This window comes from Paramisgurnus dabryanus, chromosome 1, assembly GCF_030506205.2.
Source record: "Paramisgurnus dabryanus chromosome 1, PD_genome_1.1, whole genome shotgun sequence".
Classification (NCBI taxonomy): Eukaryota; Metazoa; Chordata; class Actinopteri; order Cypriniformes; family Cobitidae; genus Paramisgurnus; species Paramisgurnus dabryanus.
The window spans coordinates 44,831,010-44,854,707 of NC_133337.1; the positions used below are offsets into that span (position 1 = coordinate 44,831,010).

General features: G+C 38.0%; 1 protein-coding gene across 1 annotated transcript in view; it reads left to right on the top strand.

The window, feature by feature from the left end:
* Positions 1–5,930: 5,930 nt before the first annotated feature.
* Positions 5,931–23,698, top strand: part of cdc42ep4b (CDC42 effector protein (Rho GTPase binding) 4b) — a 28,366-nt gene continuing 10,598 nt past the window's right edge. The window contains exon 1 of the mRNA XM_065262408.2: positions 5,931–6,203. The gene's annotated coding sequence lies outside the window, so the exon portion shown is untranslated. The remainder of the gene's footprint in view (positions 6,204–23,698) is intronic.

The window sequence follows — 23,698 nt, forward strand, 5'->3', positions numbered from 1 at the left end:
CTTGATCTCTTTCAGGCATTGCAGGTGTTTTTTATGACTGAAAAGTTCTGCATTCAGAAATTGCATATTTCATCACAAAAATGTCGAGCTCTGGCCTGCCCTCTCAGTTTCTGACTCAAACTGTTCCCACATAGGCGTGTACGCATAAAGTGCATAATGTGACTATGTTTAGTTTAATTCAGTATATAATTTTTTTATCCAATTAATTAAACTAAAAAAGTAACTTGCATTACTTATTTGAAAAAGTAACTCAAATATAAATGTGTACATTTAAAAAGTAATGCGTTACTTTACCCGTTACTTCAGAAAAGTAATATTATTACGTTATGCACGTGATTACATGTATGGTAGGCTACACTGTAAAAAAAGATTTACTGGTTCAACTTAAAAAATAAGTGCCTGGCTGCTTTAAAATTTTGAGTTAATTCAACTTAAAAACTAAAAAACTTTTTGTAAAAATTGTTATGTCAACTAATATTTTTAGGTTGAATTAACTCAAAAATTTAAAGGCAGCCAGGTAACTTAATTTTTTAAGTTGAACCAACTTTTTTTAACAGTGTAGGTGCCTCACTGTTACTACTTGGTTGTTTGTGAAAATCCATCTGAACCCTTTAAATGATATTTGGCTTAGTGTTTGTAAATCAGATCAACAAACCTGTTTATATCATGTTATATTGAAAGCATCCATTGCACATTTCAAAGAGAGTAAAGCCAATAAAGCATGATATGATTTGAAACACGCTTTCATCATACAAAAAATAGACAAGTTTCTCTACATCTTTAACTTTTTTAACATGTTTTTTCTAGTTATATCCCTTTATGTAACTAAAACAAATCAAGCTCTTAATCATTTATGATTAAGGGATTAAGAGAGGCTTGGTCCAAAATGCACCACAATTACAGTAAATCCATATTATATCATAGTTAAAGGTATACATTTATTCAAATTTAGCCACATGGGTGGTGTATATATATCATCTATGAGGAGACAAAATAAAGTGTGTATAGAGACTAGGATACCTGGTATTTGGGTGATGATGTCACAGCCAGCGATGTGTCATTTACTTTTATGCATTAGTGACTTACTGTTAATTTAAAATATACTTTTTTGTCAGCGAGTGTGGGAATCAAACTCTCAACCTTTGTGCTGCTAATGCAGTGATCTAGCAAATGAGCTGAATGGTGTCCTATTTTAACAAATGTTCTACCTATTGCTCATTACAGTGATCTAAATGAATAGGAAAAAGTGTAAAGATGATTTCTGTATGTTTAATCTTAATGTGCAAGGACAGCTAAAATAAGCCATTTAAAAGTTGATTTTTACTAAAAAAGTCAAGCATCTGTGGTGCTATTAAAACATCGCTCTGTTTGTCTGACAACCTCATATTGTCAACCAATGGTGTGAGGTTTGGTCGGTGCTCTTGTTTTGTTTGACCAATGGCAGACAAGTAAGTGTTTCAGGAAAATGCCATTTTAATTGGAATATGACATATCGGAGCATGCAATAATATGAACTTATCAAAGTTTTTCCTTCAACGTGCAGAAGACAGGTGCTGCATGTCTTAAATAATTGGCCTTTGACAGATTAATGATGAATGTGCACCAGCCAGACAGATATAAAAAGGAAAAATGCTTATATAATCTCGGGGTATATACAGTAAGGACAGTGGATACAGAATATTGAATACACAATATACTTGAATATTTTCACAATGTAAGAAAACAAATTAGCAACAGACATAGAGAGATTGGTGGTAATTTGGGATGTTTTTGCATGATTTGCAATATAATTTGTCAATGGGACTTCAGTATTTAGTTTTCCATGATAATGAATTTTGGCAACTGAAGTTGCCGGTATCTTGGAACATAGCTGTTCAATCTTTAAATATAAAACCATCTGGCATATAATTCAAAATCTCCTATCCAAAGACGTTTTACAGCTGTGATTCCTGTCATCTCCTGTTTGTGGTTGCATCTGTTAGTTTTGTGTTAATTATACATTTCAAACAGTTGGATAAATGCTTTCGAAGCCAATAACAGTAATGTTTTACAACTGGATATGAACTCATTGATTAACTTGTGTTTGCTAACTCTGTATAGAGCGCATTTGGAAAGAAATTGCCTGTTTTAGTAGCTCTGGTGAGATTGTGAACCGATTTGCAAAGCAGGTGCCGTATTAAAGCTCTGTTAAAGTGTGGAGTTATTTTTTTTAAAACAGCTAAACAGATTTATTACATGCATAACTTTTGCATAAATTAAAAACAGAACATACATATCATATCTGTCTGTAACACAAGTATATACATTTCAGTGGGCCCCTTACATTTTGTTTTTCTTGCTTTTTTAGAGAAATATTTACTATTGGGTATGTACTGTTTGCTTTGGATGCTGTGGGTTAATTTAAATGGCCCTGTGTGTTGTAATGTTTTTAATGGTCTTTTTGAACCTTGACATACCAGATTTATGGTTATACATGTGTGATGAGTGAAAGGTACAACAATGTATTTTATTCATTATTTAAGATTTGTTGTGCAGATATATTGTACAGAACACACAAATGTCTGTTTTTTTGTTTTGTTTTGTGGGACAGTGGGGCCTTTGCACACATTGCCTTTAAGATCTGTGTAGAACTAAAACCATAAGATCCTCTTTTGGAAAGATTAAATATATAGTGAGATGTACATGAAGGAGAAGAGAGTTTATTTGTATCACATTGTATCACAAAAGCCTGCATTTCATTTTAAGCTTGACAAATATGAGCACTGCGATCACTGCAAAATATAACATGCTGATGTAGAGGATGTGTGTAGTTGTGCTTCTCACAAATTTGTTTCATGTGATTTCTGCTTTAACAGTCAAATGTCAAATGTAAAACAAGCCTTTTTATTCAACATCAATGGATACTTTTGTAAACACATCTGTTTTTACCTTTTCTGTTTAATTAAAAATGTGTTTATTTTTTGTGCTTTTTTCCCGTGGTGTGGTTTACCTTATCAGTATTATCCACCAGAGCTGCATCTAAGGACTTTGGAAAATATTAATTGTTTGGCCTGCCTATCGGGATGTATTGTATTATAATGAGTGTTTAGTGCCAAGGGTGAACTCTGTGATCAAATATGTATATGCTGTACTAGACCATGTGAAAAATCAGATTAACTTGAAGGAGGTAAAGAACTGTCAATGGTCTTTTGATTCTGGCCAAACTGTCTTTGGAGAAAAATAAATAAATAAGAAGGCCTGATGACAGAAATATATTATTTTCTAAATAAAACAAAGTCAAACAAGCCATTTCGTGAGTTTGCGTTTACATACACAGCACACAGTATTTTATACAGTGTATTATATTATACAGTACAGTATTTTATACATATATATATATATATATATATATATGTGTATACACACACAAAAATATTACAGATGTATTAAACCAAAATGCAAAAAAAAATGTTACAAAGGTAAAAAAAAACGTGTTTTTATTATTTTACATTTCGATCTTTTTCAAATGTTCATAAAGACACACCTTTAATCAGTAGGATCAGTTTGAATAAGCATTTTTAAAGTCCGTTATCTATTATAGTTTTTAAGTTTTATGTACGTGTTAACTTTTAATAAAAGTCATTAAAAAGCTTTACTATTATCTTATAGAGCATGGAAACAGTTAAATCTACAGTACATTTAAGCTTAAACTTGTATAAACCTAGTGTGAACTAGATAGTAAAGTTTGAAGACAAACTTTATGTTGGCTTGAGAAAGCGTAGCCTGAACGTTTAAAACGGTTTGACATAAGTTTAGTTTAGTAGGCTATCTGGCTGTTAGTATGTTTAAGTATGAAGGTAGCATGATTTACCATGAAGCTAGCATGATGTTAGCATGATTAGCATGAAGCTAGCATGATGCTAGCATGATTTACCATGAAGCTAGCATGATGTTAGCATGATTAGCATGAAGCTAGCATGATGCTAGCATGATTAGCATGAAGCTAGCATGATGCTAGCATGATTAGCATGAAGCTAGCATGATGCTAGCATGATTAGCATGAAGCTAGCATAATGCTAGCATGATTAGCATGAAGCTAGCATGATTAGCATGAAGCTAGTATGATGCTAGCATGATTAGCATGAAGCTAGCATGATGTTAGCCTGATTAGCATGAAGCTAGCATGATGCTAGCATGATTAGCATGAAGCTAGCATGATGTTAGCATGATTAGCATGAAGCTAGCATGAAGCTAGCATGATTAGCATGAAGCTAGCATGATGCTAACATGATTAGCATGAAGCTAGCATGATGCTAGCATGATAAGCATGAAGCTAGCATGATGTTAGCATGATTAGCATGAAGCTAGCATGAAGTTAGCATAATTAGCATGAAGCTAGCATGATGTTAGCATGATTAGCATGAAGCTAGCATGATGTTAGCATGATTAGCATGAAGCTAGCATGAAGCTAGCATTATTAGCAGGAAGCTAGCATGAAGCTAACATTTATTGCGTTGCTAGGGTACTAAGTTTGGTTGCTAGGGAGAAAATTGGCATCCCATAATGATCACCCTTCAAGCCACAAGTAAAACGGTCCAACCCCCGTGTCTCTACAATGTTCTGATGCGGAGATATAAGGCTTTGTTTATTCCGTTGCTAGGGTACTAAGTTTGGTTGCTAGGGAGAAAATTGGCATCCCATAATGATCACCCTTCAAGCCACAAGTAAAACGGTCCAACCCCCGTGTCTCTACAATGTTCTGATGCGGAGATATAAGGCTTTGTTTATTCCGTTGCTAGGGTACTAAGTTTGGTTGCTAGGGAGAAAATTGGCATCCCATAATGATCACACTTCAAGCCACAAGTAAAACGGTCCAACCCCCGTGTCTCTATGATGTTCTGAAGCGGAGATATAAGGCTTTGTTTATTCCGTTGCTAGGGTACTAAGTTTGGTTGCTAGGGAGAAAATTGGCATCCCATAATGATTACACGTCAAACCACAAGAAAAACGGTCCAACCCCTGTGTCTCTACGATGTTCAGATCCAGAGATATAAGGCTTTGTTTATTATGTTGCTAGGGTCTTCATATTTTGTTGCTAGGGGCGTGGCTTAATACCTCAATAAGAATCCTAAGAGACTGATTGGATGCCTGAGTAAAATGAGCCCACCCCTATGTCTCTATGACACTCTGGTGCAAAGATATCCATCTGGGCTTTTTATAATGGTAGTCTATGGGAGATGTTGCTAGGGTACCCAAAATTGTTGCTAGGGGCGTGGCTTAATAGCTCTGGGGTGATCCTAAGAGACTGATTGGATGCTTGAGTAAAATGAGCCCACCCCCATGTCTCTAAGACCCTCTAAAGTGAAGATATTCCATCTGGGACGCTTTTATTCCCTTTTATGGGCATGTTTCCTGCCCCATTATAAGTCAATGGGAAATTTTGGGGGCCTCTTACACCCCAGGGGTACAGCTTACACCCCATTGTGAGGTATGTTCTTACACAGCCTGTCAGCCTCCTTAAATGTGGTAAGCCACAAGTTTCTACAAGTTTCTCACTCGCAGCTTTGACCCGTCAAAGTTTGTCTCAATGTTAAGTCAATGGAAATTTTGGGGTGTTTCAGCGCCCCGTTTAGGAATTCGGAAGGTCCCATCAGTTAGAAAAGATATAGCACACCTCGTCAGATCAGACCGAAAGTCTGTCCAAAGTTTGATGGCTGTAGCTTGAAAGCTCTAGGACGAGTTAGAGTTAGAAATTTTAGTCTCAGAAGAAAAGAAGAGGGAATAATAATAAGTTTAAGTGCAACAACAGTATGTTGGCTTTCTCAAGCCAACATAATGAACTGTTGCTCATGCTGAGCCAGTGGGGGCGGGGCGCAGTCTTTCAGGCAACGCGACGTGGGCGGGGCTGTGGGCGGGGCTTCTCCCTGAGGTCTGAACTCTTCAGCGCGTTCGTGCGCGCCATCGCCATCAGTGAGAGAAGCTTCTGAGCACGGATACGCGCTCGTTTGGATACCGCGTTGTTTGTCTTCTGTCCGCATATAAACGCGTGTTTGTGCCACAAGGTTTTGTGAAGGACTTTTAAAACATTTGTCAAGCTCGAGCGCTGGTCCCTCGAGACTCTTTTGTTTGGAGTGTAACTGAATTGAACTTGGTCCATTGTTGTTGCGTGAGAAGCTCAACTTGGCATTGAGGCTCCTGGGATCCAAAGGTTGGATACGCAAGAGGTAAGACTTTTATTTAGATGTAGCCTTTTTATTTCATTAACTTGGCTGTTGTGCCTTTAAATAATATTCAGGAAGAGTCCTAAAGAACTTTAAAATAAAAAGCAAAGTCTTCTAAATTTATAGAGTTTTCATCTCAAATATGTGTCTTTGGGATTTATTTGCTTTAGTTTTATGTAAAAGACAACGTGTGTGTGGGCAGGACCATTAAATTCATCCGAAACTTTAATGCATTTAATTGTTATAATGGGAATTGCATTGGTTTTGATGGGAACTTTGTGTTGGGTTCTATTGGTAGTAAGTTATTTGGCAAATGGAAACTAACAAAACACCATCATGTCCTACTGGAAAAGGCCCAGTCACACTACATAAAGAAAAGTTAATGGTTTTAATGGTAAACAGCTGATGTTGTTTGTAATGGAAACTATTAGAAGTTATAGTAGTTTTTTCAGCAGAGCAGTCATACAGGTATTGTACTCATTTGAATTTCAAATAGCCTTTACAACCCCTGGTATCCCAATGAGATATACTGTATGTATTATCTAAATTTTAATTTAATGTGCCTTTGAAATTCCCCCACTTTGTTTAGGCAGTAGTTATGTTGTAAATTATAGTTGAACTACAACTTCAAATATATTAAAAATACTTTTTCCCCTTTATTCATTGGTCTTATTACACGGAGATGCCCTGCCTTCTTTCCTAGACTTGGCTTGTAGTAGGGCATAATGGATTAATATGTGATTACTAATAGCAAGATGTTTGTGATTGTATGAGTCATTATCATAGTGGTGGTAAATGCTTGGCATGACTTTGGAGATTATATTAAGACTAAGGGAGCTTCTTGCATCTGGGTTGAGACGAAACGATCAAATTGTTGCCATTGAAACAGACTGAAGTGTTATATAACCGCTTGAAGGAATGAATAGTAAATCAGTGAAATGGGACTCCAGTGAAGTTGTCCAAAGATCCCTCGTGTGTTTTCACTTTATTTTCCATATTCACTCTTCAATATTGAAACTTACAGATGGTTGAGATTTGCATGTGAATGAAACAAATTTGTAAGTTGGCTGCAGTACCTAACACTTCAAGTTGTCGTTGGCACAAACCTGGCAAATGTTTCCGTATTGTTTTAGGTCGGAGTGAAATTGATTGGCCGAAGTGATTTCAATGGCACAGTGAATTGAAACAGACATTTTGGGTATACCAAGTCGTGGGTTTTTCTGAACTGAAGTATTCACAAAGCACAAGTGAATGCGTTTTAAACCGATAACTATTTAAGCGTTGTGTGACCTAGAGTGCTGACCTTTAACCTTTGATATTTTTGTCCTCCAAGGTTGTCAATATTTGTGAAAAATGACATCAGTGCCCCACAGTAAAACTGCTGCCGTAGATCTATGGTGTCAGATAGACAAAGCAAAACAATATACCTGAAGTTAATATAGCAAGTTAAATATATTTCAGTTAGGAATTGAGACCAGTGGCCGGTTGCATAAACATAGCCATAAGGTTAAGGCGAGGCGAGTTGTATGTCCAAATAGGTATTCCAAAAACAGTAGGCGAAAAGTACCTACTACTTCCGGCAAGATCCAGAAGTGTTCATTCAATGGACCCTTTACTATCCCGTGAGCCCCTGGGAGAGGAATTATCTAACGAAGAAGATGCAGCATTGTTTTATTAAAAAATGTCCAAAAGCGGTAACACAGCCCTATTCAAATGCAACTACGTATTAAACAGATGTCCCTTGTGGTTAAATTGCACTTGTTTAACGTCATTCTAGTTAACGACTAACTTGTTATGCGGTATGTCCAAATTCATTCATACTATAGCTACTGTTTTAACAGTCAATGAGTAACAACTTCAATGTCAACTTTATCTAATATAGTACCTAATGTAACGGAATGTGTTTTTAACCAGGGATGCACCGCATCCAGATTTTTTGGGTTCGGCCGAATACCAAATCCACTGTTTAAGATTCGGCCAAATCCGAAACCGAATACCGAATCCTTCTCGCATCCTTATTCCATTAACACAGTAAAACACATTAAGGGGTTGTGTACACCAACGGTGCCGCTGAGCGTCGAGATGTTAGAGATTCAACTTTGGGAGAAAAGCTCCGCTCGTCAATGTCAGGGGCCCTTAAGGCTCGCCGAAAGAAAAAGCTCATGTCCACGTCAGCACCCGATGTGTGTAATCAACGGCCGCGTGACGTCAACCAGTGTAGCGCAAGCCTAGAGTTCGGTTCGGTGGAAAAAAATCTAGGATTCGGCCGAACCTGAACCCCGTCAAAAAGCCCAGTATTCGAGATGGTCCTCACTGCGGAACACAACATCCAGGGGGCGGGGTTGGATCTAGATCCAACTCCTCCCACTTTATATACTTTGTTCCGCCAAATGAACCAGTATATTTGCGTTGTTGCAGCCCCCAATTAGTTGCAACTTGTGGTCGCCAACGTTTGCTCTTATCAATTTAAGTGTAGGTTTGATTAATAATATAGTTGAGAAAGATTCATAATTTAGAAAGTATCACAGTTAGGTGTAAGGAGAGGTACGGACATGTTCCCGACAGTTTGATATCACTGAAGGGATTTATTTGTACATTATCCCACTTATAACACAGCTATTCCTATTCGAGTAAATATAAAAACAAATTTATTTGATATTATTTTATTAGCAAATTAAAAAAATCTACGAGGGAAACCTGTTTCCTAATGGCTATAAGCAAAGACGCGTTAAAACAAGTTCAAAGTCCATATATATTTTAATAATTATGCAAATGTATACTGTATCCATTAATAGGTCTTAAACTGCATGTGGTAAGATTACTCATAGTAGGCTTACCCGAAATGTTTTACTCCAAAACATTATAGCAAAAAACTTACATTTCACCCTAAAGGCACTTTTATTGTAGTCATAAGTAAAGTTAGTTTTTATGTCAAAAGAATAACTTAATTTAGTTACGACTTAATGCGGAAATGGTAACGCAGAAACACGTGTATGACGTGTCTTGTGGTAAAACTGCCGACCAATGGGATCTCTGGATCGGGATCCAGCTCCGCCCCTGGATCTAAATCCAACCCCGCCCCCTGGATGTCACGTTCTGCAGTGAGGCGCTACTGCAGTATTCGGCCGAATCCGAATCCTGGATTCGGTGCATCCCAACTTTGGACACACACAGTCTGTGTCTTAAGAACTAGTCTGACCAATAAGTAGTTAGTTAGGGCTAATCAGTTTTACTATTTGTATTTAAATTAGACCAATCTACATTTTTTGTACTTAAAACAGATATGATCAGTCTTAAAGAAAAACCACACATTACTGACTTTTAAGACTAGTCTTAGAAGTTTATGCAACCAGCTACCGGTTGATTTTGGTTAGTTGTAGTTAGCCGGACAAATTTAAGCCAATGTCAATTTCTGTATGTCTGTGCAATGTAACGCCAACCTGCCAGATGGATAAGTGAACTGTTCTTTTTCTACCTTCCTCCAATTTTTTTTTTTGATTTATTTCTCTCTCTCTCTGTTTCTCTCTTTCTCTCTCTCTGTCTCAATTTTCAACCTCATTTCATCATTATTTTTTCATGACTTTTTCATGGTTTACCCCTGGCCTTGTGTTCACATTTAATTAAAACTCTTCAGTAAGCCTTGATGACATCAGCAGAGAACTAAAGTTGTTTTAGAGATATTGATTTTTTTGATGATTGATGAATCCATCTATTTGTATTTAGAAAGTAAATGTGACCTTTCAACCATTAATTTCATTTTATATAATATTATCTGCAGTGCCTTGTAAATAAAGCACAGTTTGAGCATGTCTGTACAGTTATAGCGCTGGATTGTTGCCCATGCACTGCTGCAGTGATTCAGCGCCTGCAGTAAAGTGTGTATTAGTAGAGGATGGCACAGACTCATAGACTCTATGACCAATGCCTATATTGGTGCAGGAACACCTCTGTGACTCCGTTTTCTAGTGACTCAGCAACACGAGTCACTTAGACGGCCGATGCAATCAGCCTGGATGTCGACACATGATCTACGGGAGGTCGTAATGACCCTGTTCAGAGACTGAAGTTCAAGCATGGGGGCTTTGAAAGCATAACCCTGCTAAATTTTGCATGCGAGTCATTGTGCATGTTGTTGATAATGAAACCATACATTTAAAATTCCCCAGTCCGATTGTGTAAGCTTAGATTTTTGCAGCTTTTGTGTTGATCTGGAATTCTTCACAAAAAAATCGACAATTGTTATTTTTGTATATGAAGAGATTATGGTCATCATGACTTTTATGGTGCTTTTTGGACCAAGACAGACATGGTCTTTATGATCTTTCACATGAAAAAGATTTGCTACCTGATAAATAACAACAAACTGGTATATTATATACACTTGGTGCTTTTATGACACATGTGTTTCATCGTATATATCATAAATATTTTTTAGAACAATAATCAATAGTTGTACATTTTAAAAACCCATTTCATTTGATGAAAGACTACTGGTATAACACTAAATATATATTTTTAGTAATAATCTGGCATTCGAGAAACGCACAACACAATGACCGGAAGCGTCTGTGAGGTGTTCTCAACTTTTATGTAGAAGTCTTTGAACTTGGAAAAACTCTCGTCGGATGCAGTTTTTGGATTGCGTTCATATCAGAACACAAGGGAAATTAAAACTATTTTAACCACAGCCGAATGTCTTGCCGAGAGTCAATATTTTTGCACGTCCATGCCTCTGTGAATTGAATGAGACAACTCCAGCTTCCTGTATGAAACCCAGTTGAGGCCTCAGGAATTTGACATTTTAGAAGCAGAGAAACGTGTTCCTCTGAAACCATACCTTCTGCTGGCCTTCGTGCTGACGTTGACCCCTGCTTATTTTAGGCAGTGAGCCAGATTCTCAGCTTCCAAGACCGATTCTGTCGTATGACCTTCTTAAACGTTGTGGAGCAGTGTAGTTTGTGGTTTCAATGACTGAATGACAGAAGCAGAAGTCATGGTTATATATTGCAAATATATAAACATCTGATGTCATCTTCTAGTAAAAATGATAGATGGATAGCTAATTTTCTAAGTAAAGGATTTATAAAGCTTGAGTCAGCAGTAAGAAACTAGGGTGTTGGAAGATGGATTGAGGAAATTGCAATGTGTTTTCCAGGTTGTTAGCCAGTTGCTAGGATGCTCTGAGTGATTACATCATTCCTGGTCTGTGTCAAAACTGCACTTCCCCAGGTCTCTACACACTGGTCTCTACAATCTTAAATGGACAGTTTTAACTATAGACTGAAAAATATGCAAAAATCCATAGGTTTGTGAAGAGCATTTCTGAAGCTGATAGTTGGATGAGCCTGCCATCGGCATCATGGCAGCGCGTCACCACCATAGACTGTAAAAAAAGATGGACGACGCCTGTTCGCTCCCTTCCATTGGTGAAAAGTGAAGCCACCAGTGTCCCGATATGGCCCTGACATCTTGGGTCTTGAGTCTGCGCAGTAGCGATTTCGGGACCAGTCATGCACTGAGACCAGTGAGCAGGAAGTGAAGCCGCGAAATCAAAACCCCGCCCTCGCTCTCGCAGAATGTGCATATCACACGATATCACAGCTGTCAATCATGACATGACACCACCGTTTTATATCATCAAAATAACTAACTAAACCCAAACCTATTTTAAAAACAAACATTTGAATTTACATCAGTGTGATAAAAACTACAATAAATGACAGTCGGAAAAAAGATAATTGAAGTGTAATTAATTTTTTTTGTTGGTCTCAAGTCCCGGTTTATGACCTATACTGGGACCAGTCACTGGGGGGCGATCGAGATGTTTTGGCTTTACTTTTCAGGGCTTGTGCGGTTTCCCAGACAGGGAATAACTTAAGCCAGTTAAGCTTAGTTTAATTAGAAAATATTACTAGTTTTAACAAACATTCCTTACTTAAAACATTACCTGTGTGCGTTTTGAGGCAAAACAAAGGGCAGTGATGTATTTTAAGATATGACAATGCAAGTTGTTTCCAGTTTGGACAGCTCCTACATTTATTTTAGTCAAGGACGCGTCTAATCCCTGTCTGGGAAACCGCCCCTTTTTGTGCCAAGCCATAAACATATTTATTTCTGCTGTGAAGTTATGGGATTGGTTATCGTTGGGGCGGTACTTTTTAAAGAGGTCCTAGGTACCAATATGCACCTTTTTAGGTACAATAATGTACTTTTTGAAAAGATACTTACTGCCCCAGTGTCAACTCTTGTACCTTTACTTCTGAGAGAGTAGTCAGGGAAAGCTTTGGTCTTGAGTTACCTTTCTTTGGTTAACAGATGATTATGTTGGTTGACTGGCAAGTTTCAAATTGGATGTTGTTGTTTGGCTTCTTTTTGTTCTTTCATTTTTGCGATGACAAAATCATGATAATTATAATGTTTGAAAGGTGCGAGCCCAGTTTATGTACCTGTAATCATAGATTCTCTCTAGAGTAAATTGCAGGTATTTTTTTCTGGGTTGAGTCACACATTCCAGTTGTCACAGCTTCTGCTTAATTCACTGTTGACTTGACTTTCCTGTTTCTCTCTTAATCTAAATCTCAATGTGTTTCTCTTTCTTAATCTGATTCTTTAAGTGTCTCTCTTTGTTAGTCTAAATCTGTTAATCTTTCTCAGTCTAAATCTCTGAGGTGTGGTTTCCCAGACAGGGATTAGACTAGTCCCTAGACTAAAATAAATGTAAGAGCTGTCCAAACTGAAAACAACTTGCACTGACACCTTAAAATACATCAGTGCCCTTTGTTTTGCTTCAAAATGCACACAGGTAATGTTTTTATTAAGGCATGTTGGTTAAAACTAGTTATATTTCATAATTAAACTAAGGCCTAGTCCTGGTTTACGCCAATCCCTGTCCGGGAAACCACAACTGTGTGTTTCTCTTTCTTATTCTAAATCTGTAAGTGTTTCTCTCTTAAGGTCGAAGTATAGTACATTTTTTACACGTACGCTGGGGTCCACAGACAGTGGGTGTAACGCAATTTTCGTCATCAGAAAGTGCGCGCGTACTTTATGCGCATGCTGGATATTTGAAACCCTGCGTACATTGTACGTGTAGGTCGCATATGCCTAGTTGCCTACAGGGGAATGTAGTACGTAGCCCAGGAGATGCATTGAATTTTGTCGCAATGCGTTCGAACGACTGTGTACACCTACAAGACAAATAAACTATTATTTTTGCAAGGTTGTGCATTCGACTGCATTCGTTAGACTATACTTCGGGCTTTAGTCTAAATGTAAAGTGTCTAAATTATTTTTCATGCCAAGGTCCTCATAATATATAAGAGAGGAGGACTTGGGACCCCCAGAACATGTATCCGATTAAGACTGGATTTAAATACTTTATAATTGTTATGTTTCCGAGATATAATAAGAGCAATATTTTTTTTGGCATACTACATAATATTTGAATTTAACTAAATGGATCAATTTGATTTTGTGAGCTCTCTCTCGCTCTCTCTCCATCTTTCTCTTTTACTCTCATTCTTTCTTCTTCTTGTATAGAGTAACAGGTGGTCTCCTTTAAGCGTGTGGCTGAAGCAAAAAAGAAAATTATGAATTTCTTCTCCCCATCTGGGTTAATTTTCATTCTAGATGCTCTTGGCTTGACTTGAGTAATCCAATATCCTTATAGATCCATAAGGAACATATGCCCTCTGTCACTCAGGATCATTATCTTCAAAGTAACCAGGACCAAAATCCTGGGCAATTTACATATCTAGGGCATTTTGTGGGGGGAAATATGTGTGATCAACGTATGGTTTATATTTCTATACATCACTGATAATAGAGACAATATGAATGTTTCAAACAGAGCATTAATTTCAAGGAAAGTCCGCTTCAAGCAACCAAACTAACAAAGTTTAACCAGTGAGAGATCTTTTGAAGTCTGTTTATAGCTGTCTACAGGGATTGCCTCATCTGATTGTCTTAAAGCTTGTTTGCTGTTTATTTAAATGTATTGTGAATGTTGTGACACTGGTTCATTGATGTCTTTGTGGACACAGTTAGGCGTGTGTAAGTTGGGTCACTCATATGCTAAAGCAAACTCGGACGCTGTGTGTGTGTGATGAAGGGTGACTTTGATTGACAAGATCAATCATGCTTTCTATTTTAAAGGATGAAAATTAATCAATCATTGTATTTAAATGTTGTTGATTTCAGATTAAATAATAGACTGTTCTAGAAGTCTCAGTTTAACTGGATCGTTAGTAATGCTACAAACTAAATTTACCACCACAGTACCATGAAAGAAGCTTTAACAATGTGACGTGTTGATGTGATTGGTTACATATGATATTTTTGATGTAGGAAACCGAGGTGATTTTAAACGGCAATTTTGAGTCTTTAGGAAAACTCAAACTTTATGGAAAAAATATGCCTCAATAGGGATGCACCAAAAATTTGTCTGCCAGAAAGAAAAAAATTGCCAAAATGATAAACCGAAAGTAAGGGCGCACTCACATTATCCCAACCAAACCAAACCATGCCTGGGCGCGATTGCCACCCCTCCCTACTCCCCCAGGGGCACGCACTCACACTGGTCCTATCCCAAATGGCACACTCCGGACTTGTGGTCCTCCTCAGAGTCCACACTTTGATGACATCACGTAGTCCAGACTTTAGGGACCCTTAATGCGAGTCCACGTGGGTGCAACGGAGTCGTATTTTGGGACAGACTCGAGCGTCACACCGGAAATAGGTAGAGAAGTTGCCCGTCAGTGTGAGCTCCTCCCTTCCGTCGTCTGATTTGTCTGATTGCTCTTTCGCAAGGACTTCTGGGTTGGTAAAGTGCGCGAAGCCTGCTGCAGTGCGGGCTTCGCTGAAGACCGCATCAAGGGGGCAAAGGAGGCGCTGATGAGCACACTTCAAAGCGTAAAAATGACAGATGGGACACCCTACGGACTCTTGGACTAAGCGAGCACGCGCAATTTAAGGCCACGAGACCGAAAGTCCACATGAAGTGCGCCATTTGGGACAGGGCCACTGTACTTCTTATCGATCCGAGTCCGGGCGCGCTTTCGTCATTAAGATGCGATTGTTTTGAAAAAGCAGGAAGTAAAGCGCTCTCTTAACACTGGAACCCACCGTAATGATAAGTCTGTGTTTTTTTATTCGGAGTCGTTTGGTGCGCGATTACAGACAGCCCTCTCACATGTCATCATATTGCTTAGTTGATCTGTCACGTGCGCAGCTCGGACATTCACGTAACCCCGCTGCGCGCATCAAAAGGTTTTTACGGAGGCAGATGAAGGCGAGTGGTCGCGCAACTGACGTCTTCACCTTTTGAAGCGCGCTCAGGCGCGATTGCGCTCACACCACAGCCTTCCGCGCCTGAGCCCAAGTGAACCGCGCTCCGGCCCACCTCTGCAACCCGGCCGCGGCGCGATTAAACAATCCGCGCCCGGGCGCGGAACGAAGCGATCACCCTAGTCAAACAAACCAGGCTTTGGGGGTCAAACGCGCCCGAGCGCGGTTTGGTTTGGATAATGTGAGTGCGCCCTAAATGGCACTGCTCTTCTCAGATTTTAGTCTTACTGATTAATGAAATTAAAAGAGATTCATTAAATTAATGAAACTAAAAAGAATACTAATACAATTATACAAAAACTTTTTTTATATAAATTTTTAAAAAAGTCATTTTGGTTTAAATTTTCGGCCAAGTGCATCAAGAATTTCTGATTTGACCCAAAATTTTCATTTTGTTACATCTCTACTCTGAAATTGTGTTTGAATGATGAATTTGCAATATAGTTTATGGTATGAGCATATTAAAACACCACATAGACATGAACATCAATAAAATTGATTTTCACCACAGGAGGACTTTTAAGTCTATTAGGCATGAGATGGTATAAGATTCTGGCAGTATGATAACCTTTAGCAAAAATACCACGGTTTCACGGTGTTCTGGTTTTGCCATTGCAACACTAAAGTTATTTTCAAATACCAGGTAAAAATTAAGCCTTTAAAATGATGTATATTAAATCTATAAATACAAAATGAAGTCCGCACACTGAAAAATACTGCTCCATACAAAAAGTTTATTTAATTAAAAGGCAACGTTTCGACCCTCAGGTCTTCATCAGGCACAATCTCAATAAGTGAGAAACACCTTTAAATACATAGCAGGTGCTCACCTTAATTAGACTTGCTCACTAAGAAGTCATGTGACAAAAACAAATCATGTGACAGAAACAAATCATATGACGACACACTCAAAATACATATCATATAACTTGAAAAGAAATAACAAACATTTAAAAATTGTTATAGAAATGGCTTGATATCAAAATCCTCATTCAACCCTAATGGTGACAAAGTATTTAAAGAATAAATCCAAAAACATTCTCTCTGTAATAATTTCTTCTCATAGTCTCCACCTCTTGATGGTTTTGTTACCTTTTCTATGCCGATGTACTGTAACATTATGACCCATTTGCCTAAAATGAGACGCTATGGGACTACGCATATCACCGGTCCTAATGTTGCTGCGATGTTCACAAATACGATTACGTAATTGTCTGGATGTTTTACCGACATATGCAAGACCACACGGGCAGCGAATTAAATAAATAACATGGGTAGAAGCACAGGTGATAGTGCCCCGTATCGGAATATCGCGACCAGTGCGTGGATGACTAAAAGATTTGCATTTGTGTGTGAAAGCGCACTGGGCACAATTGCCACACCTGTAGTTACCTGGAGGGAGAGATGGAATACCTTTACTGCGTGCAGGATATTCAGATTTTACCAACCAATCACGGAGGTTATTTTGACGTTTAAAAACTAATTTAGGGCTGTTTTTAAAATTAAATCTAAACATCAAATCAATCACATGACTTAATGATTTAATGAATTTTGTATAACACAGCTTATACCTTGGAGAGAGTATCGCAGAACATTTTAGGGATTTTGAAACCGTGGTATACCTTGAAACGGGTAACCGGTCCATGCTTAAAGAGTATGTTTCAAATCACTTATTCTGTGATTAGGGCCCAAGCACCGAGGTTTGAGGACCCTGTATTGTTCTTCAGGGAGTTATTATTATTTCACTTATTTGGGTCAGTCTTTGTGACCCACAGGTTTTGCATTTAAAATGTCATCTGTTTTTGTAATAAGAATATCAGTCAATAATGAATGGCACAAGTTTGTATTTCTCAAGGTACTCGTGTGTCCTATTCACCCCAGTGGGGAATTCCTAAGGGCGAAACGAAAAGTTGTAAATTAGAGATGTATCATTGCATGAGTGCATCCTTCAAAAATGCAGTTCAACTGGTGTCTTTTTCACCGGTACAGGAGGTGGTTTTCGAAGAAGGGTTTGTCACTGTTTATACACAGTATAATGCAGAAAATGTTGACTTCCCCCATCAATGACTCATTCTGTACATGAAAACACATACACAAGATCTAAACTAAAAATATATCTCATAAAATGTAGTACAGAGGCAGGTCACAGATATTTCAACTATTTTAAGACACGTTGGCCTCAACTAATTTTCTTCCTCACACTGTAACGAGAGATGTTGGATAGATGTGCTGTAGCTTAGCTTTGCCATGCCTGTGCCCAGCCTGTTGGCATTTAGTCTTTTTACCACCCCTGCCAAGATGTCACCGCCTACCGTAGCTCTGCTTTTCTTTAACAGTCTCGTATTTTGTTTCCATACACACAGCCCACAAGACTCCCATCAACAACTAGAAACAGCAATGCTCAATTTTGCTCTCTGTCTACAACAAACTGGTGGTGTTGCACTAACCATAGCAAGGTGGGAGTTCGGTTCCCACACTCTCAGAAATAAAGGTACAACAGCTGTCACCTTTTAAAAAGCACATCTTTGTACATGAAAAGTGCATCTTAGTACCTACATGTATATTGTGCCAAATGGTACATATTAAGAGGTTCTTAAAGGGTACCGTGACCATCCCAGTCACAGCTTTTGTAAAATTTTGAGAGTGTGTTCAGTATAAATATGCGTTTTCATACACTCACTCTGGATGAAAGTGTCTGGAAATGCTTAGGTGTTAAAGTTATGGGCCGAAACTTTTGCAGTCGCTCCTCTTTGAGCAGATCAGCACGGCTAAGCCAGCCAATCCAGAGCATGATTTTCAAAAGGGATCCTTATTTGAATTCTTTCAGTCATGCTTTGGAGTTTTCCGTTTGGATGCAAAACAACACGGCTTTAAAAGGATTGTTGAACCGTTTGTAACTCGGAGGGCTTCTGGCAGCCGAAAACTGCAGGAATGCGGAGTGGAAAAGATGTGGAAAGTTAATCATCTGCTAGATCACGATCTTTTGTTTATACTCTATGATTACAGAGCTGCAACTATGACCTTGTCAAAGGTTACTGACGGTTGAAAGCACCATGGTTCTTGTAAAATATGAGCAGTAATGACAGCTAATGTATATTTGTGTGTGTGTGTTTGTATAAAGTTATGTATGTGTGAGGCCTCGCTGGTTGAAACACAATTTTAAGTGTTTTCTACATTTATAGTGTGTAATCCTTGTGGTTCGTATACGGTAAGCGTGTTTGGCAGAGGAACCAAACACACAATATATATATATTGTTTACCCCGCTGGTTGCTGAATTCAGACTAAGCTAAGCTAACACACAATATCCTGCTTTGGCCCAGCCAAGAAAAACTTTTCAAAAGTCTATTTAAAAAAAAAGTATTATTATTATTATTATTATTATTTGTGTACCGAGTGTGTTCATTTGTGTAATTTAGTTTTAAGCATGTTTATAGGGTGATAATCCTTTAATGGTCGTATTTTATCTTGTCTGTTTATCTTTGAATTATCTGCTGTCGGGATGGAATCTACCAAGAAACTGTCTGCGGAGATGTTATTATAGATCGTTGGCTCTTTTTCAAAAATTACAAATCACCCAGCTGAGAAGGTCCAACACATCTTATGGCATACATATTTGTAGGTATATTTTAAACATTAAAAAATAAATAATATATTGTTAATAAATAATTATTGGAGTTATGATGTTATAGTAAAAAATCTAAAACGAATGGCTAAAGGACGCATCAACTTTGGTGCCCAAACAGACTGCCGAAATGCCTAGAAATGAGCACAAATGGACGGCTGTAATTAAAACTTTTGATGTTATGTAATTGTCACATCTGAAATTGTAATCCCGATTAGTTTTTCGATTAAAGGTGGGGTACATGATCTTTGAAAGCCAATGTTGACATTTGACCTTAACAAACACGCCCCTACCCGCCCACTCATACGCAACCCAGTCAACAATGTCGGTTAGTAGACACGCCCCTTGCTGCTGATTGGCTACAAGTGTGTTTTGGTAGTCATCCTGACTCCCTTTTCCAAAGTGTTTTTTAAAAATCACGCACCCCACCTTTAATTGTGCAGCCCTACGACCAAATTTGTACGTTTTTGTGTTATTTGCTTTCGCTCCATGTGTCGTTGAACTTAGGGGTGGGGTATCAATATTGTTTTTTCTAATTATGGTACATTTTCATCCATTCACAGATTTATACGAATAAGCAAACTCATAAAATGCGTACAAATTGTGAGATCAGGTTTGAAGGTCATGATAAACTCTGAGTCCAGCCTGAGGCCAGAAACACGCTCCATATAAAGACACAAGTGCAGACTTGCGTGCTGCTTTGCCAACTCATACAAGTGTGTGCTTCTGTTGTATCATAATTAATTAGAGTTGTTGTGTAATTATGCCAATAACAATCCTGAGTACTGAAGCGGGTTTTTGCTCTTTTATGCCAAATTGCCATTCAGGTAGCTATAAGTGTAAACATACGGACAGAGTAATTTTTCTTCAAGTTTGCTTACAAAAGTAAACCTGGCCTTTGGTGTTTGTGTGCATGTACTATACTTGTGTTCTTTATATCAGGACTAACCGCTGTCTGTGTATTGACTTTGATGTTTGTATCAACACAGGTGCTCTTGAGTGTCTCAATATCCAGTGTTGGATCCTACAACCATACACATGTTAACGCTCACTTGTTTATTTGCGAGGTCTCAGTCCTGCAGGGAGGTTAACAGGAAAAACAGGTTGTAACTGTAGTCAATAATAACAAGCTGACAGAGAATTGCACAACTCTGTACTCTGTGCACCCTTAGAGTAGTTTCTGTAAATGTGTGTTTATAGCGTTCAATTTTTGCCTTGTATTGCAATGTTTTTACTATAACATTGATTGTTGCTGTCTTAAATGCTGACTGGTTCATACAGTATAGCAACAATCAGGGTTTCCACGGGTCCTTGAAAGTTTGTGAATCTGGGGGTAATAATTTGAAATTGAAAATATACATACATGGGTACAGGTCATTGAAAGTGCTTATATCTTCTGTATGCAAATGTTGATTCATACCGTAATGCTTTTTTGCATAGTTGTGTTTGACATATGAAAACCTCTCAGGTTACGTATGTAACTGTTGTTCCCTGAGAAGGGAACGAGACGCTGTGTCTCCCTTGCCATACTTCCTGCGTCCCTGTACGCCGTCTTTAGCCCTATTCGGACGGGATTAGTTTTACAGGGGGACCTCTGAGAAAATCGTGCTTCTCAGAGGTCCTCTGTGTTTTTAATCCTGTCCGAAACGGTACATAAAATCACAGACGTCCTGGGGGACATGTTGAAACTCGAACGTTGTTTGGAAAACTAATCCCGTCCGAATAGTGCTTTTGGCAATATTTCAGATAGCGATATACTTCCTGGCTTCCGTGTCCCCCATGTCTTTTTCGTTAAGCCTCACCATTGGTTGAATTTGATATTCACATTCAAACGCACTTACCCCTGGAAGCGTCCCCAAAGTTTCACCGCAGTGACACAGCGCGAGTTCCCTCGAAAGGGAACTGTAACAGTGGATTTTTAAAGGTAACACAATATAACCTTGCTCTCACTTGAAATGTGTCCCACATTTAGTCCTTGAATTATTTGAGGGTATTGGACATGGAAAGTCCTTGAAAGCTTAAGGTCCTTGAATTTGAAGTTAACTGAGGTGAACAATACATGTGAGCTGTAAGATAATATTTGTGAGTTGGAGGATGGCACTTTAAAGGATACCAAGTTTTATTAAAACTTCAATAATGGTGAAGTGTCCATTATTGTGCTTTTTTTTCATTTGATCAATACTCTTAAGGTCTGTAGTTGACAGCCATTATATTGGCCCATTGATTTCATTAGTTGCCTACAGATATAGGGCCTCATTTATAAAGCATGCGGATGCACAGATTTGATCTTAAAGTGTGCGTAGGCAAAAATCCACGGCAAAGTCCATATTTATAAAAACTGTCTTTGACGTGGAAAAGTGCTTAGCGCCACGTCAGGGTCTGAGCAGACGTACGCACTTTTGCTTGTCTGATTGCTGCTGGTTTTTGGAAATATAAGCCATTCTTGCTGTTTGAAACTGGGTTTAAACCTTGACAAGCACTCTTATATGTCTGACATTAATTACGCATCGTTTAAAGGCGGAGATCTGAAACTGCTCGGCTGCGCGCACAAGTTTAAGTTGCGATTTATAGATTTGAAAGGGGTATGTGCATTTTCTGCGCGTACGTTCGGTTTATGAATCACACGTACGCATTTTTGTTAAATGATGGTAAGATCAAATGTAGAATGGTTTTTACACAGCATTTTATAAGTGAGGCCCCAGGGGCCCGTTCTTCGTACGTCGCTAACTCAGTTAGCTGGATTTGATTGTTGATGATTTGGCATGATCTTGGATTATTTGGTTCTTCGAAGCTCATTTTAAACTTGCTGTCATAGCAACAGGTCCGTAAGCTCAAACCTGCTCGGGAGCAGGCTTATTTCATGTAAACAAGATTAGTTTGTACCTTTTTAAGCGGATGTGATACGGAAAGTCTGACGCAGTCGCGTATTCTTCATTATACGAGCGCAATCTGCGTAAGATGCATGATTAATATAAAGAGCTTTTCAAATTTAACACGTAATAAAAAAAAGAATATATTAATTAAATCTTTTAGCGATGCTATTTAAAAAATATATAATATAACAAATATTATTTTTCTGTACTTGTGCGACTTGTTTTTGTGTAACAGGTGTTTGATTATTATTCTTAAACGAATGAGAAGACAAACACGCTGATCACATTCATTTTAAATTTGTTTGAATTTTCCTTAATAAAAACAGCAATTAATCATACCCAGCACTAATAGATGTTATGTACAATAAAGACTATTACTCAGTGTGAAAAAATTTTCATTTGAATAAAGTAATCTCCTATTTTAGTTTTGTCTTTAGATTGTCAAGTAGCTTACAATGTCATGCATGAAAGGGTTTTCGTTTAGTAATTTCTATCTGTTTTATTTTTAAATCGTTGTCTACAAATATGCTACCCTGTCCCTGTTCTGTGACAAAAATGACCAAAATAACTACACTTTTCTGTGCAGACTCAGCAGATGCAGGACTTTCAGTTAACGTGGGATACTGCTAATATAGTCAGAAATCAGTTAAGAATAATGCAATTGAAGTAAACTTATTTAACCACTTGCATATTTCTCTGAAGGACTACCATATGAGAGGATTTCTTTACTGTCATGTGCAATGCTATCAGAAACTGTTGCATTTTATAATCTTTTGATGTAGAATAACATTACCATTCCCTTACTGCACATCATACTTTATTTACCACATTCTTAGAAACTGCTAAAAGTGTTGGTGTATTATCTACAACTGCACAAAAGAGAGGAAAATAATCTTATATTATCTTATAATACACTACAATTAAAATTTTATTTATCAGGAATTAAATTGTTGCATTGGCTGTCGGTTTAAGAAAGAGCAACTGCTCCAGAGATGATCTGTACAATCAGCCAGTTTAGAGACATCACTCCTGCCAGCACATCACATGAAGATGGAGGGCCACCACCTGTGTTTTTTTATTCTGCTTTTTAAGTTGCTGTTACAAACAGACAAAATAGCATTTAACTGTTTTTAAAAGAGACTTAAAGTACTTTAGGAGCATCAAATTTTAATTACAATCATTAATTTCAATCTTTGACAAGCATAGTAAAGATATCAAGATTATTTTTTTACAGAAAATTGTACATTATTTATGGTGATTATGTACTAAAGTAGCTTTAACTGGGTTTTTAAATTCAGTCACATAAAAAGTTCACAACCTTTCATCAATAGCTCTCAGACTGTAGGGGTTAAAAATGGGCGTGTTCTTGGCCATTGTAACAACTGGCCAATCACAGCGTGGCTGATCAGTGATTCTACTATCGATATGTATTGACTTTTCTTGCAGTGCACGAACGCGCAGTGATCTCAGATAATTCAATCCTGCCATAATAATCATCAACAGCAGTGGTGTTCAAAGAACCAAATAAGCGAGATTATAATTAGCCAGATCTAAACTTCTCGGATGTCTCATTTGATCTTGGATGTATTAAGCGACGTACGAAGAACGGGCCCCTGGTGTTAAGTTTGTTAAAGGAGTAAGACGTAATAGTTGAGCA